The sequence below is a fragment of the Rhinoderma darwinii genome, chromosome 9, assembly GCF_050947455.1.
Source record: "Rhinoderma darwinii isolate aRhiDar2 chromosome 9, aRhiDar2.hap1, whole genome shotgun sequence".
Lineage (NCBI taxonomy): Eukaryota > Metazoa > Chordata > Amphibia > Anura > Rhinodermatidae > Rhinoderma > Rhinoderma darwinii.
This window is the reverse complement of record NC_134695.1, coordinates 69312778-69329104: the sequence shown is the minus strand read 5'-3', so window position 1 is coordinate 69329104 and position 16327 is coordinate 69312778. Positions and strand designations below refer to the sequence as shown.

Sequence of the window (16327 nt, the reverse complement as noted above, 5' to 3'; positions counted from 1 at the left end):
ACTGCCCCTATATACAAGAATATAACTACTATAACACTGCCCCCTATATACAAGAATATAACTACTATAATACTGCCTCCTATATACAAGAATATAACTACTGTAATACTGCCCCCTATATACAAGAATATAACTACTATAATACTGCCCCCTATATACAAGAATATAACTACTATAATACTGCTCCTATATACAAGAATATAACTACTATAATACTGCCCCTATATACAAGAATATAACTACTGTAATACTGCCCCCTATATACAAGAATATAACTACTATAATACTGCCCCCTATATACAAGGATATAACTACTATAATACTGCCCCTATATACAAGAATATAACTACTATAACACTGCCCCCTATATACAAGAATATAACTACTATAATACTGCCTCCTATATACAAGAATATAACTACTGTAATACTGCCCCCTATATACAAGAATATAACTACTATAATACTTCCCCCTATATACAAGAATATAACTACTATAATACTGCTCCTATATACAAGAATATAACTACTATAATACTGCCCCTATATACAAGAATATAACTACTGTAATACTGCCCCCTATATACAAGAATATAACTACTGTAATACTGCCCCCTATATACAAGAATATAACTACTATAATACTGCTCCTATATACAAGAATATAACTACTATAATACTGCCCCTATATACAAGAATATAACTACTATAATATTGGCTCTATATACAAGAATATAACTACTATAATACTGCCCCCTATATACAAGAATATAACTACTATAATACTGCTCCTATATACAAGAACATAACTACTATAATACTGCCTCCTATATACAAGAATATAACTACTATAATACTGCCTCCTATATACAAGAATATAACTACTATAATACTGCTCCTATATACAAGAATATAACTACTATAATACTGCCACCTATATACAAGAATATAACTACTATAATACTGCCCCTATATACAAGAATATAACTACTATAATACTGCCCCTATATACAAGAATATAACTATTATAATACTTCTCTATATACAAGAATATAACTACTATAATACTGCCCCCTATATACAAGAATATAACTACTATAATACTGCCCCCTATATACAAGAATATAACTACTATAATACTGCCCCCTATATACAAGAATATAACTACTATAATACTGCCCCTAAATATACAAGAATATAACTACTATAATACTGCCCCCTATATACAAGAATATAACTACTATGATACTGCCCCCTATATACAAGAATATAACTACTATAATACTGCCCCCTATATACAAGAATATAACTACTATAATACCGCCCCTATATACAAGAATATAACTACTATAATACTGCCCCCTATATATAACAATATAACTACTATAATACTGCCCCCTATATACAAGAATATAACTACTATAATACTGCCCCCTATATACAAGAATATAACTACTATAATACTGCCCCCTATATACAAGAATATAACTACTATAATACTGCCCCCTTTATACAAGAATATAACTACTATAATACTGCCTCCTATATACAAGAATCTAACTACTATAATACTGCCCCTATATACAAGAATATAACTACTATAATACTGCCCCCTATATACAAGAATATAACTACTATAATACTGCTCCTATATACAAGAATATAACTACTATAATACTGCTCCTATATACAAGAATATAACTACTATAATAGTGCCCCCTATATACAAGAATATTACTACTATAATACTGCTCCTATATACAAGAATATAACTACTATAATACTGCCCCCTATATACAAGAATATAACTACTATAATACTGCCCCCTATATACAAGAATATAACTACTATAATACTGCCCCCTATATACAAGAATATAACTAATACTGCCCCCTATATACAAGAATATAACTACTATGATACTGCCTCCTATATACAAGAATATAACTACTATGATACTGCCCCCTATATACAAGAATATAACTACTATAATACTGCCCCCTATATACAAGAATATAACTACTATGATACTGCCCCCTATATACAAGAATATAACTACTATGATACTGCCCCCTATATACAAGAATATAACTACTATAATACTGCCCCTATATACAAGAATTTAACTACTATGATACTGCCCCTATATACAAGAATATAACTACTATGATACTGCCCCATATATACAAGAATATAACTACTATGATACTGCCCCCTATATACAAGAATATAACTACTATAATACCGCCCCTATATACAAGAATATAACTACTATAATACTGCCTCCTATATACAAGAATATAACTACTATAATACTGCCCCCTATATACAAGAATATAACTACTATAATACTGCCCCCTATATATAACAATATAACTACTATAATACTGCCCCCTATATACAAGAATATAACTACTATAATACTGCTCCCTATATACAAGAATATAACTACTATAATACTGCCCTCTATATGCAAGAATATATCTACTATAATACTGTCCCTATATACAAGAATATAACGACTATAATACTGCCCCCTATATACAAGAATATAACTACTATAATACTCCCCTCTATATACAAGAATATAACTACTATAATACTATCCCCTATATACAAGAATATAACTACTCTAATACTGCCCCCTATATACAAGAATATAACTACTATAATACTATCCCCTATATACAAGAATATAACTACTATAATACTGCCCCTATATACAAGAATATAACTAGTATAATACTGCCGCTATATACAAGAATATAACTACTATAATACTGCCCCCTATATACAAGAATATAACTACTATAATACTGCCCCCTATATACAAGAATATAACTACTATAATACTGCTCCTATATACAAGAATATAACTACTATAATACTGCCCCCTATATACAGGAATATAACTACTATAATACTGCCCCCTATATACAAGAATATAACTACTATAATACTGCTCCCTATATACAAGAATATAACTACTATAATACTGCTCCTATATACAAGAATATAACTACTATAATACTGCTCCTATATGCAAGAATATAACTACTATAATACTGCCCCCTATATACAAGAATATAACTACTATAACACTGCCCCTATATACAAGAATATAACTACTATAATACTACCCCCTATATACAAGAATATAACTACTATAATACTGCCTCCTATATACAAGAATATAACTACTATAATACTGCCTCCTATATACAAGAATATAACTACTATAATACTGCCCCTATATACAAGAATATAACTACTATAATACTGCTCCTATATACAATAATATAACTACTATAATACTGCCCCTATATACAAGAATATAACTACTATAACACTGCCCCTATATACAAGAATATAACTACTATAATACTACCCCCTATATACAAGAATATAACTACTATGATACTGCCCCCTATATACAAGAATATAACTACTATAATACTGCCCCTATATACAAGAATTTAACTACTATGATACTGCCCCTATATACAAGAATATAACTACTATGATACTGCCCCATATATACAAGAATATAACTACTATGATACTGCCCCCTATATACAAGAATATAACTACTATAATACCGCCCCTATATACAAGAATATAACTACTATAATACTGCCTCCTATATACAAGAATATAACTACTATAATACTGCCCCCTATATACAAGAATATAACTACTATAATACTGCCCCCTATATATAACAATATAACTACTATAATACTGCCCCCTATATACAAGAATATAACTACTATAATACTGCTCCCTATATACAAGAATATAACTACTATAATACTGCCCTCTATATGCAAGAATATATCTACTATAATACTGTCCCTATATACAAGAATATAACGACTATAATACTGCCCCCTATATACAAGAATATAACTACTATAATACTCCCCTCTATATACAAGAATATAACTACTATAATACTATCCCCTATATACAAGAATATAACTACTCTAATACTGCCCCCTATATACAAGAATATAACTACTATAATACTATCCCCTATATACAAGAATATAACTACTATAATACTGCCCCTATATACAAGAATATAACTAGTATAATACTGCCGCTATATACAAGAATATAACTACTATAATACTGCCCCCTATATACAAGAATATAACTACTATAATACTGCCCCCTATATACAAGAATATAACTACTATAATACTGCTCCTATATACAAGAATATAACTACTATAATACTGCCCCCTATATACAGGAATATAACTACTATAATACTGCCCCCTATATACAAGAATATAACTACTATAATACTGCTCCCTATATACAAGAATATAACTACTATAATACTGCTCCTATATACAAGAATATAGCTACTATAATACTGCTCCTATATGCAAGAATATAACTACTATAATACTGCCCCCTATATACAAGAATATAACTACTATAACACTGCCCCTATATACAAGAATATAACTACTATAATACTACCCCCTATATACAAGAATATAACTACTATAATACTGCCTCCTATATACAAGAATATAACTACTATAATACTGCCTCCTATATACAAGAATATAACTACTATAATACTGCCCCTATATACAAGAATATAACTACTATAATACTGCTCCTATATACAATAATATAACTACTATAATACTGCCCCTATATACAAGAATATAACTACTATAACACTGCCCCTATATACAAGAATATAACTACTATAATACTACCCCCTATATACAAGAATATAACTACTATAATACTGCCCCTATATACAAGAATATAACTACTATAATACTGCGCCTATATACAAGAATATAACTACTATAATACTGCCCCCTATATACAAGAATATAACTACTATAACACTGCCCCTATATACAAGAATATAACTACTATAATACTGCCCCCTATATACAAGAATATAACTACTATAATACTCCCCTCTATATACAAGAATATAACTACTATAATACTATCCCCTATATACAAGAATATAACTACTATAATACTGCCCCCTATATACAAGAATATAACTACTATAATACTATCCCCTATATACAAGAATATAACTACTATAATACTGCCCCTATATACAAGAATATAACTAGTATAATACTGCCGCTATATACAAGAATATAACTACTATAATACTGCCCCCTATATACAAGAATATAACTACTATAATACTGCCCCCTATATACAAGAATATAACTACTATAATACTGCCTCCTATATACAAGAATATAACTACTATAATACTGCCTCTATATACAGGAATATAACTACTATAATACTGCCCCTTATATACAAGAATATAACTACTATAATACTGCTCCTATATACAAGAATATAACTACTATAATACTGCCTCCTATATACAAGAATATAACTACTATAATACTGCCTCTATATACAGGAATATAACTACTATAATACTGCCCCTTATATACAAGAATATAACTACTATAATACTGCTCCTATATACAAGAATATAACTACTATAATACTGCCCCCTATATACAAGAATATAACTACTATAATACTGCCCCCTATATACAAGAATATAACTACTATAATACTGCTCCTATATACAAGAATATAACTACTATAATACTGCCCCCTATATACAAGAATATAACTACTATAATACTGCCTCCTATATACAAGAATATAACTACTATAATACTGCCCCTATATACAAGAATATAACTACTATAATACTGCCCCCTATATACAAGAATATAACTACTATAATACTGCCTCCTATATACAAGAATATAACTACTATAATACTGCTCCTATATACAAGAATATAACTACTATAATACTGCTCCCTATATACAAGAATATAACTACTATAATACTGCCCCTATATACAAGACTATAACTACTCTAATACTGCTCCTATATACAAGAATAGAACTACTATAATACTACCCCTATGTACAAGAATATAATTGCTATAATACTGCTCCTATATACAAGAATAGAACTACTATAATACTGCCCCCTATATACAGGAATATAACTACTATGATACTGCCCCCTATATACAATAAAATTCTACTGTAAATCTCGATGTTTGGATAACTTGTAAGAACACTTCTAAATTCAGTGACTGAAGGCATCTTGAGTATAATAATCTATTACAGTTTGGTATACGTCTGATAACGGAGTCTTTATTCTGGTATAAGGACATCGCGTACGTTGTCCTCTTGGGCTCTCCCCGCTATCTTATCGTTGGTCTGGCTCTCGGCCTTGGTGACATTGCATGGAAACACTCCTAGAAATATTTAGACAGAAAATCATTTGTTTTGCCTGGAGAACTCGGAGTCGTTGCCATGGAAATTCACGGGGTTTTTATCAGTTTTCTAACTTATTTTCTTGGCTCGGAGTCGGCGGCTCTTAACCCACTCAGAGAAAGTCTGGGAATACGCAGATGTATGAGTCACGTTAGAGCTCGTGGGGCTCGGGGTAAACAAATAAACACCCGCCGATTACTATACACACGAGAAGCTTCCCATATATAAATATATGATGGTGACACTCATCATTGTCAGGTCTGTTTCGGAGATATGCGCTGACCCCCAGCTAGGCAGCCACAGCCAGCACCATAGCCATGAGCCTGGTGGGGGTCCGCACGAGATTTGCTCCCTCCACTGGATGCCGCTATCATATCTTATGGTGATGCCCCCGCAGTTCATGTCAACAACGCTCTATCGCTAGGGGGACGGCAAACCAGCTTATGGGGGCCACACCAATGAGAAGCTACCATACAGGAGCCTAAGGCTATGTTCACATGGAGGAATTTTTTTAGGCGGAATCTGGTGCGGATTCCACCTGCAAAATTCCGCCTTCCATTAATTTCAACCGGAGGCAGACGCTTCTTTTTCCCGCTAGCTGATTTATTCATATAGCGGACAGTAGAAAGCTTCCTGCCCCATCTTCGGGCGGATTCTGCCCAACCCAACCATTGAAGTTGAGTTGGAATCTTCCTGCTGACGGCAGGAATAATTCCTCGGCGGATTTTGCAGCGGGACCCGCCAAGCAAAATCTGCCATGTGAACAAAGCCTTAATCTTGCACTTGTGCCGCAATTTTCTTAGACGTTAGCCCCACCTATACATAACCTAAGGGGCATCAGTATAAGGGGTGCGGAGGTTGCGTTGGACTCCGGGCCCTAGAGCCGGAGGGGGTGCCAAAGGTTCCTCTGCCCTATTTAAGGAAACCATTGCTATAAATGACTTGTGATACTTGGGGGCCCTGTTACAGATATTGTGTAAGGGTCCTGGTTTTAAGTTACCCCTCTGCCCTCGTCTTTATTACCATGGCCATCCCTCTATAACTATCCCAGCCCTAAACTGTAGATAATATTGTGTTTTCAGTTGGATGCTCCTGAATTGTGCCAAATAAAGTGCCCCTATAATGCCACACATCCTGCCCCGCGCTCTACTCCTCTAACAGGAAGTGACATCTTAGCAGCCAATCAGCAGCTGTTCCCACGTAACGCTCTCTTCCTGCGCCAATCCCTGCAGTCTGACTTCACCACCAGAGAAATCCGTCAGACAGAATGATCTCTGATTGGTCGATACTATAAGAACAGATATGTGGGCAATGCCAGGAATCCAGGACACTTGGGATTGGGGTGTCAGGAACCACAGAAAAGAGGCTGCAATTGACCCTTAGGCCTTACGATGGTCATGGTGGCTCTGTTGTCATATGGACAAGAAGGATCGTCAGCGCTATGTAGATTGCCTCAAGGAAAGTAAGACTTTGCCCTGGGATCGAAGCCAGACTGACAATGTAACTTTGCGTAACAGTGTAGCGGTCCAGTATTGAAATTAAATTAATTGCTGCCTAATCCAGGAATATTCCGCTGGAGCGAGAAAAACACCTCTGGGCTTATTATCCTCCCGCCATGTTAGGCATGAAATATTACAACCCTTACCAACTCTCCCGGACCTTACAGGAGGCAAGTGTCACGGACGACACAGCAACTTCCCGGAAGGCAGCACTCTCTGAAAGTTTCCTCTGCCTGGCGTTGGGAAGCTGCGTTTTCAGACCCTGCCCCAGCATCCAGGCGCACGTTCAGAGGGCAGCGTCACGCTACACTACGTAGCGACAGCAGCCGGAACGGTCTTCCTACCTGCCACTCTGGAAGAAAATTACTTCTATTCTGACACATGGACTTTCGAAGTTACAGGCCCAAAGCCTGAGGCTGCACTACTGAGAGATTCTGAGGACTCGATCTGGTGCAGCGTTGTGTTAAAGAGCTGGTGTGGTTTTAAATCATCATCTATGTCCCCACATATATTCACATTGCTGCCACTCATCAAGCCAGGTAGTAATGGCAGCTACTGGACATCCGGGAGAGTCCAAAAATGTGAACAAAAAGGTTTTCCTTATGCTCCGCCCATTTATATAAGACATGCCCCCAACCTACAGCATTTAAATCCCAAATATTACGCATGACCCCATTCATCACACCCCAAAATGAATACAGACCATATACCAACCCTTAATAAAGATATAGATACCATCCGAATCCAACCCACTATACAGACCCAGCCCAGCCCTTCACACAGACACCATTACCCCTGTATACAGACCGCAGGCCAGAGCACCCTGTTTACAGACCCCAGACCCCAAAATGCCCCTTTACAGACCTCAAACGTTCAGTTTCTCACCTCTCCCGGTTCCTGCACTTCTGTGACGGCACCCAGGAGCGGAGGGAAGTGCAGGATCGGGAAGACCTGAGTATCGGGAGCGACCTGGAGATTCTTCCAAGAGTTGGGAGATCTCCCCCTTAACCCAGACATTTCTAGAGAGTTGGCAAATATGGGTGGTTTGTAGATATTGACATGGACGGTGATTTGAATATACTCAAGATCCCCATGACAACACTTCACGTGTGTGGTGCCTCTGGAGAGGGAGATCCCTCTGAAGCTTCCCACCATTTATTGGTAAGAAGAATATGTCCAGTGGGCCCCACCCCCCGTTCACGGGTCGCATATAGTCGGCCTGTAAGAACATCACACCCTTGTATGGAACTTTGCGTTAACTTGGGTTCTGGTGGACTCCTGACCGCTACCAGGAACATCATTGTTGTTAATTCACAGATAGACATTGGGACTGCGATCAGATTTTGGCCGAATAACTAAAGCTTCCATTTGTCTTGTGATCTAAGTCCAGAACCTCAAGAGCTTAAGATGAATGAGGACTGGGATTATCTGCCTGTCAGGAGCCGGTGATGGTGTTTCTTCATCTCTTCCTTACACGGTCAATCTTTTGCACGTAGAACATAAGGGCGATAGAAACCTCGAAGTACAACAGGTCTATAGGGGATTTATAATGGGGAAAGGGGGGTATTTGTGTTCTAAACTCTATACTGGGTCCCACCACCTCCCCACCTGTGACCTCATTATGATATTGTAGATAAATCCTGTAATGAAATGTCAGCACATGAAGTGTTTAATGATCTGACTTCCTATAGTGTATTTGCTTATTGGCCCCTAGATATAAGGGCCCGACGACAATTGCAACCCCTAAAAGTATCCCATATAATTGTCCTACACTGTGAAACTCACTGTATCTACAACACTAAACTCCGGGACCACCGGCCAATCAGCTCCTAACACAGCAGGTACATATTTCATGTTGTTGCCCTTTAATTGGCACTGGCTGAAACCACTTTGGCAATAAAATGTTATTTTCTAACATGCCCGACTCACACATGGGTATCAACCAGTAGATCAAGCAGAGGCGCGAGGATATAGCACAGCTAGTATCTCTACTTTTTCTCTTTTTTTTTTAACGGGTTTTGTTGCGATAAAATCAATTTGAAGCGAAGGAGCGTATTATGACTCCATACAACTATCGTAAGAGGGCATACCATCGATTACATACAGGGGTATACAGACTACACCCCACAGGAGAGCTGACAGATCCTCTATACTACACCACACAGGAGAGCTGACAGCGCCTCTATACTACACCACACAGGACAGATGACAGATCCTCTATACTACACCACACAGGAGAGCTGACAGCTCCTCTATACTACACCACACAGGAGAACTGACAGCTCCTCTATACTACACCACACAGGAGAACTGACAGATCCTCTATACTACACCACACAGGAGAGCTGACAGATCCTCTATACTACACCACACAGGAGAACTGACAGATCCTCTATACTACACCACACAGGAGAGCTGACAGCTCCTCTATACTACACCACACAGGAGAACTGGCAGCTCCTCTATACTACACCACACAGGAGAGCTGACAGATCCTCTATACTACACCACACAGGAGAACTGACAGATCCTCTATACTACACCACACAGGAGAGCTGACAGCTCCTCTATACTACACCACACAGGAGAACTGACAGATCCTCTATACTACACCACACAGGAGAACTGACAGATCCTCTATACTACACCACACAGGAGAGCTGACAGCTCCTCTATACCTCACCACACAGGAGAGCTGACAGATCCTCTATACTACACCACACAGGAGAGCTGACAGCTCCTCTATACTACACCACACAGGAGAGCTGACAGCTCCTCTATACTACACCACACAGGAGAACTGACAGATCCTCTATACTACACCACACAGGAGAGCTGACAGATCCTCTATACTACACCACACAGGAGAACTGACAGATCCTCTATACTACACCACACAGGAGAGCTGACAGCTCCTCTATACTACACCATACAGGAGAACTGACAGATCCTCTATACTACACCACACAGGAGAGCTGACAGATCCTCTATACTACACCACACAGGAGAACTGACAGATCCTCTATACTACACCACACAGGAGAGCTGACAGATCCTCTATACTACACCACACAGGAGAGCTGACAGATCCTCTATACTACACCACACAGGAGAGCAGACAGCTCCTCTATACTACACCACACTGGAGAGCTGACAGATCCTCTATACTACACCACACAGGAGAGCTGATAGATCCTCTATACTACACCACACAGGAGAACAGACAGATCCTCTATACTACACCACACCACACAGGAGAGCTGACTGATCCTCTATACTACACCACACAGGAGAGCTGACAGATCCTCTATACTACACCACACAGGAGAGGTGACAGATCCTCTATACTACACCACACAGGAGAACTGACAGATCCTCTATACCACACCACACAGGAGAGCTGACAGATCCTCTATACTACACCACACAGGAGAACTGACAGATCCTCTATACTACACCACACAGGAGAGCTGACAGATCCTCTATACTACACCACACAGGAGAGCTGACAGATCCTCTATACTACACCACACAGGAGAACTGACAGATCCTCTATACTACACCACACAGGAGAACAGACAGATCCTCTATACTACACCACACAGGAGAACTGACAGATCCTCTATACTACACCACACAGGAGAGCTGACAGATCCTCTATACTACACCACACAGGAGAACTGACAGATCCTCTATACTACACCACACAGGAGAGCTGACAGATCCTCTATACTACACCACACAGGAGAGCTGACAGATCCTCTATACTACACCACACAGGAGAGCTGACGCTCCTCTATACTACACCACACAGGAGAGCTGACAGATCCTCTATACTACACCACACAGGAGAACTGACAGATCCTCTATACTACACCACACAGGAGAGCTGACAGCTCCTCTTTACCTGTTAGTCAGCTATAGATTCATGGGATGTCGGACAGTATTTGTTTCCTAGTGTTTTGACGCACCTCTGCTGATGTTGGCATATGGTCTGCATATGAAAATTTATTGCAATCTCCATAAAATAACCAGTGTTTCAGAATTTTTTCCATACCCGTGTGGTCCTCAGGATGCTAAATAAAAATAAGTGAACTTGCAAGAATGGAAGGCAAGTGGTAGGACCTGTACTGAATGGACTTATTAACACCATCATAATATCATAGGTATAAATATATCTGACTATTACATTAGAGATGATGCCAGTAAGGTGGGAGAGCTACAATCTGGGCTCCTGCTATTTGATTTTCAAAAAAGTATTAATGGTATTGACTTCACTGTATGTTCCTTTAGCCTCAATGAAAATCATAGAGCTCGACCCCACAGTGTTTCAAAACATAAAAACCTGTAACAGAAGACTTACTGCTGTAGAGGAAATGAACAGAAACACATTATAACTAGGAATTGCCTCATCAGTAAATATCCGTGCTCAACACCAGAATTGATGACACTGGCCCTTTAAATTTCCTTGTAGATGAGTGAAATCCTTCCAGACAGGGTCATCGTTCACAAATATTATGGGTTATTTTGCTGAGAATTTGGGAAGTCGTGCGGAACAGTTTCCATTGACCAGCAGGGGTCCTGAAGGCAAGATGGGGGGGGGGGGGGGAAGAGGTTGCAGCTCCTCGACAAGGGTCTACTGGAAGATTACTGGTAATGACTCCAATAACTTACATAGTCACAACATTTTGCAATTGAATGACAACTGCAGAGCAATGACAGGTTTCTTATTTCCAGGACAGAAAGTCTAATATCTAGAAATGATGGAATTTCAAAAAGAAAAAAATTCCAAATTCCAAAAATATCCCGACTTTGGTTCTTTATCTTTCCGATCCAGCTAATTACTGGTACATTGCAACAAAATATCAAGACAAAAGAGAGATGTGTACTTCTGATGTATCTAGTCTAGACAATCTTCTTTGAGTTAAATACAATAGTAGCAAACCCTCAGCTGTGAGAAGTATGAGGTCCCCACAAGTTTTCAGCCTCCAGACGTAAATGAGAATATTCCTATTCACTGGATAAACATTGGCTAAACTTTTTTTTTTATTAATGTTTGTTTTAAGGGTAATATTTATTTGTATCTGGTAACAGGGCGACCGCTGAGACCGCTGGTGCCCGGTAAGTAAGATGTCAGCAGGATGAACAGACCCCGGCGGTCTAATCTGATGTTAACTTGCTTTAAAATCATTCTCTGGATCTGATTTAATCTGTATAGATGTCGGAGAGCTGACTTTGTCCTTTAACACCTTGGGGCGATATCGTAATAGTGCAGTCCTATGTAAACACATGACAATGTGATAACTCGGCTCTGCTACATCTGTGTATTGGCTTCACGGGTTCTGATCTTAGGGCCTGTGAGGGGTTAAGGGGAGATGGAGCAGCTCTCGTTGGGATGTGTAAACATATTCTTGGCAGGATAAAGGTTTGGTTTTGAAATGTGCTGCCCGGCAAAGCTTCAGACGTAGAGAGAAATCCATCTTCTCTTCGCTGCAAATCCAATTACCAAATACAGCCAGCCAGGTCACACTATTCCAGCGCTACTGGAACGGCACAGCGAAGTCCGCTGCCATCAACATCAAATACGCTTGGCCTTAGGGGGTGCGGTAATTATACACAACCGTCACCACTGCGAATCTTTTCCCCCAGCACACACTGTTACCTAATGCATTGGCTGATCTTTGGTGAATTTCTGCTCATATTTTAGGGAATTACATGATAAGCAATTGCCCGATACATGAAATGTCTCCCGTTACAAGTGGAACCGTTATATAAAGGTCCATTTCAGCCAGACGTAATAAGGCGACTCCTTAGGGTGCGTATTATGGCTGCAAACATTGGCGTAACTAGGAAAGATTGGGCCCCATAGCAAACTTTTGACTGAGCCCCCCCCCCCTATCCTGGGTGCCACACAACTCCCCGCCTTGTAGATAGTGCCCCCCTGTAGATTCTCCCACACAGCGCCCATTGTAGATAGTGTCACACCCACTTGTAGATAGCGCCATACAACCTGCCCTGTAGATATCGCGATACAGCCCCCATAGATAGCACCATTCATCCTCCACCTGTAGATAGCGTCATACAGCCCCCCAACCTGTAGATATCGCCATAAGCCCCCCAACCTGTAGATAGCGCCATACAGCCCCCCTCCTGTAGATAGCGCCATACATCCTCCACCTGTAGATAGCGCCATACATCCTCCACCTGTAGATAGCGCCATACAGGCCCCCAACCTGTAGATAGCGCCATACAGCCCCCCCTCCCTGTAGTTAGCGCCATACAGCCCCCTTCCTGTAGATGGCGCCATACAGCCCCCTTCCTGTAGATAGCGCCATATAGCCCCCCTCCTGTAGACAGCGCCATACAGCCCCACCTCCTGTAGATAGCGCAATACAGCCCCCTTCCTGTAGATAGCGCCATATAGCCCCCCTCCTGTAGACAGCGCCATACAGCCCCACCTCCTGTAGATAGCGCAATACAGCCCCCCCCCCCCAAAAAAAAAAATAGCCTGTAGCATGGTTAAGCCAGGGTCACAGGATAGGGGATACATGTGTGATCGCTTGTCCAGCTGATGGGACCCCCAGCCATAAGGAGAACAGAGAACCAAAAGTTCCCCGTAGTGCTCTATGAGAAGCACGCATCCGCACAAGCGCTCCATTCATTTCTATGGAGCTGCCGGACACACAAGCCGGACACAAACCCCGGAAGTCCCATGCTTCTCATTGAGCACTTCGGGGGACTTTGTTTCCTTATCGCTGCAAAACCTGGACCCTACAGTGGCTCTACTCATCTGGACTTCGATTAATATAGGGTTCTCTGCTGGTCCAAGGTCACGTTGTTGCAGCCATAATAAGACCCTAAAGAGCAGTTTTATTATTGGCATCTGAAATGGACCCTAAACAGTCTGCAGTATGCTCCAAAGCTCCCCCTAGTGGTGGCTGCAGCCAGACCAAATTTTATATGTAACTATGTTTATGCAGGGGATTTGCAGATAATACCGCCATTACAATGCCTAAATAGTAAAGGGGTTAATAGTAAGTTCCTTGGTGGTCCAGGGCAGTGAAAGTTTACATGCTCCACTTTTAGGTTGTTCCTGGGGGTCCAGTCCTTGGGGACCCTCTAGGAAACTTTGGCCTAGGGTAATTGCCCAGTTTGCCAACCCTTTAAAGAGAACCTGCCGCCAGTCTTATATATGTCAAAGTTTCATACTATACAGTGTGCAAAACAAAAACAAAACACCCAACTTGGGACCCCCCTCTATTAAACAGCGTGCTCAGCAGTAACAAAGATGGTCTTTCTGCATGTCCATGCGTTATATAGACCGTTCATTGATTTCAATGAGATCGGTGCAATGCCCAAAGGGGTTGTCCGGGATCAATTTAAAAAAAACGGGAAAATGTCATAAAATAATAAAAGAACAATTACTTACCCGCCACGCCGCCGCTCCAGTTGGTCCTTTTTCACAGTGCTGCGGCAGTGTACAGCAAGAGACCACTGAGGCCAGTGATTGGCCGCAGTGGTGACGAGTTTTGACGGGAACGTCATCGATGTATCGCAGTAAGAAAAGGCCGTCACGGAGCAGAGGCGCTAAAGCCACCTGTGATGGCGCTGCAAGAAAGCAGAACACGCTGGATGTCATTGGGACCCTCCAAGGCGGACCATATCTTTAATAAGTGCCGCTTCTTATTGAGCAGCTATGGACCCCCCTGTGGCCATGGGTCCTCATTCACTACCCAAAGAGTCAGTCTGCCCCATTACATTAGTTGGGCTATTCACAGTATGGACTATGTTGATGCCGGGTGGCTGTGGACTACATAGCGGCTTAGAACATTCAACATGGTGGCGATCATTATCCTTGGCTAGTAGTAGTTGTAACATGGTAACCGGCCCGGTTCAAAGTAGCATTAATGCCAGCAGATCTAGTTTTAGGGTAACCAGCGTAGAGCCAGAACTAGGGCAAGGAAGCCACCTCGGGCACATCGAGATCTCAACGGTCAACATAACCGCCATTGATGTCCATGGAGAGGCTGGCGTACACGTGTGCGCCCCCTGTAGACGGAGATGTGACCGGGTACATCTTGTACAGCTCTGCTGAATATATCAGTGCTACTTATATATAATAGTCGGTGAACAATATATCACAAGATGTTTCTCAGCAGCGCCCTGGCTCCTGCCTGGTACACAAGTGGAGACACTTCTTTTTCTTTTGAGATGCATTAAATGGGCACAAGGCGTTCCACTCAGATTAAAGCTTGTGCTGATTGTATAATCTGCGGACGTCACCCGTCTTGTTGTTTAGACTCCTACATATACACGGACGTCAGCGCGAAGCGGAGAACAAATACCGTTCAGGTAGAGATCACTGCCCCCTCTGCTGGAGAAAGAGCGGAACTTCAATCAATGCTCTTAGGAAGTTTGAAAAACTTTTTAAACACTTCAATTGATTAACCCGTTCATGATACAGCTTATTTAGGGTTAAAGGGGTTGTCCAGGATTAGAAAAAAACATGGCT

General features: G+C 40.3%; 1 protein-coding gene across 1 annotated transcript in view; it reads left to right on the top strand.

Moving 5' to 3' along the window:
- Window positions 1–16327, top strand: part of ACCS (1-aminocyclopropane-1-carboxylate synthase homolog (inactive)) — a 39178-nt gene that overhangs the window by 612 nt on the left and 22239 nt on the right. The gene's annotated exons all lie outside the window — the stretch shown is intronic.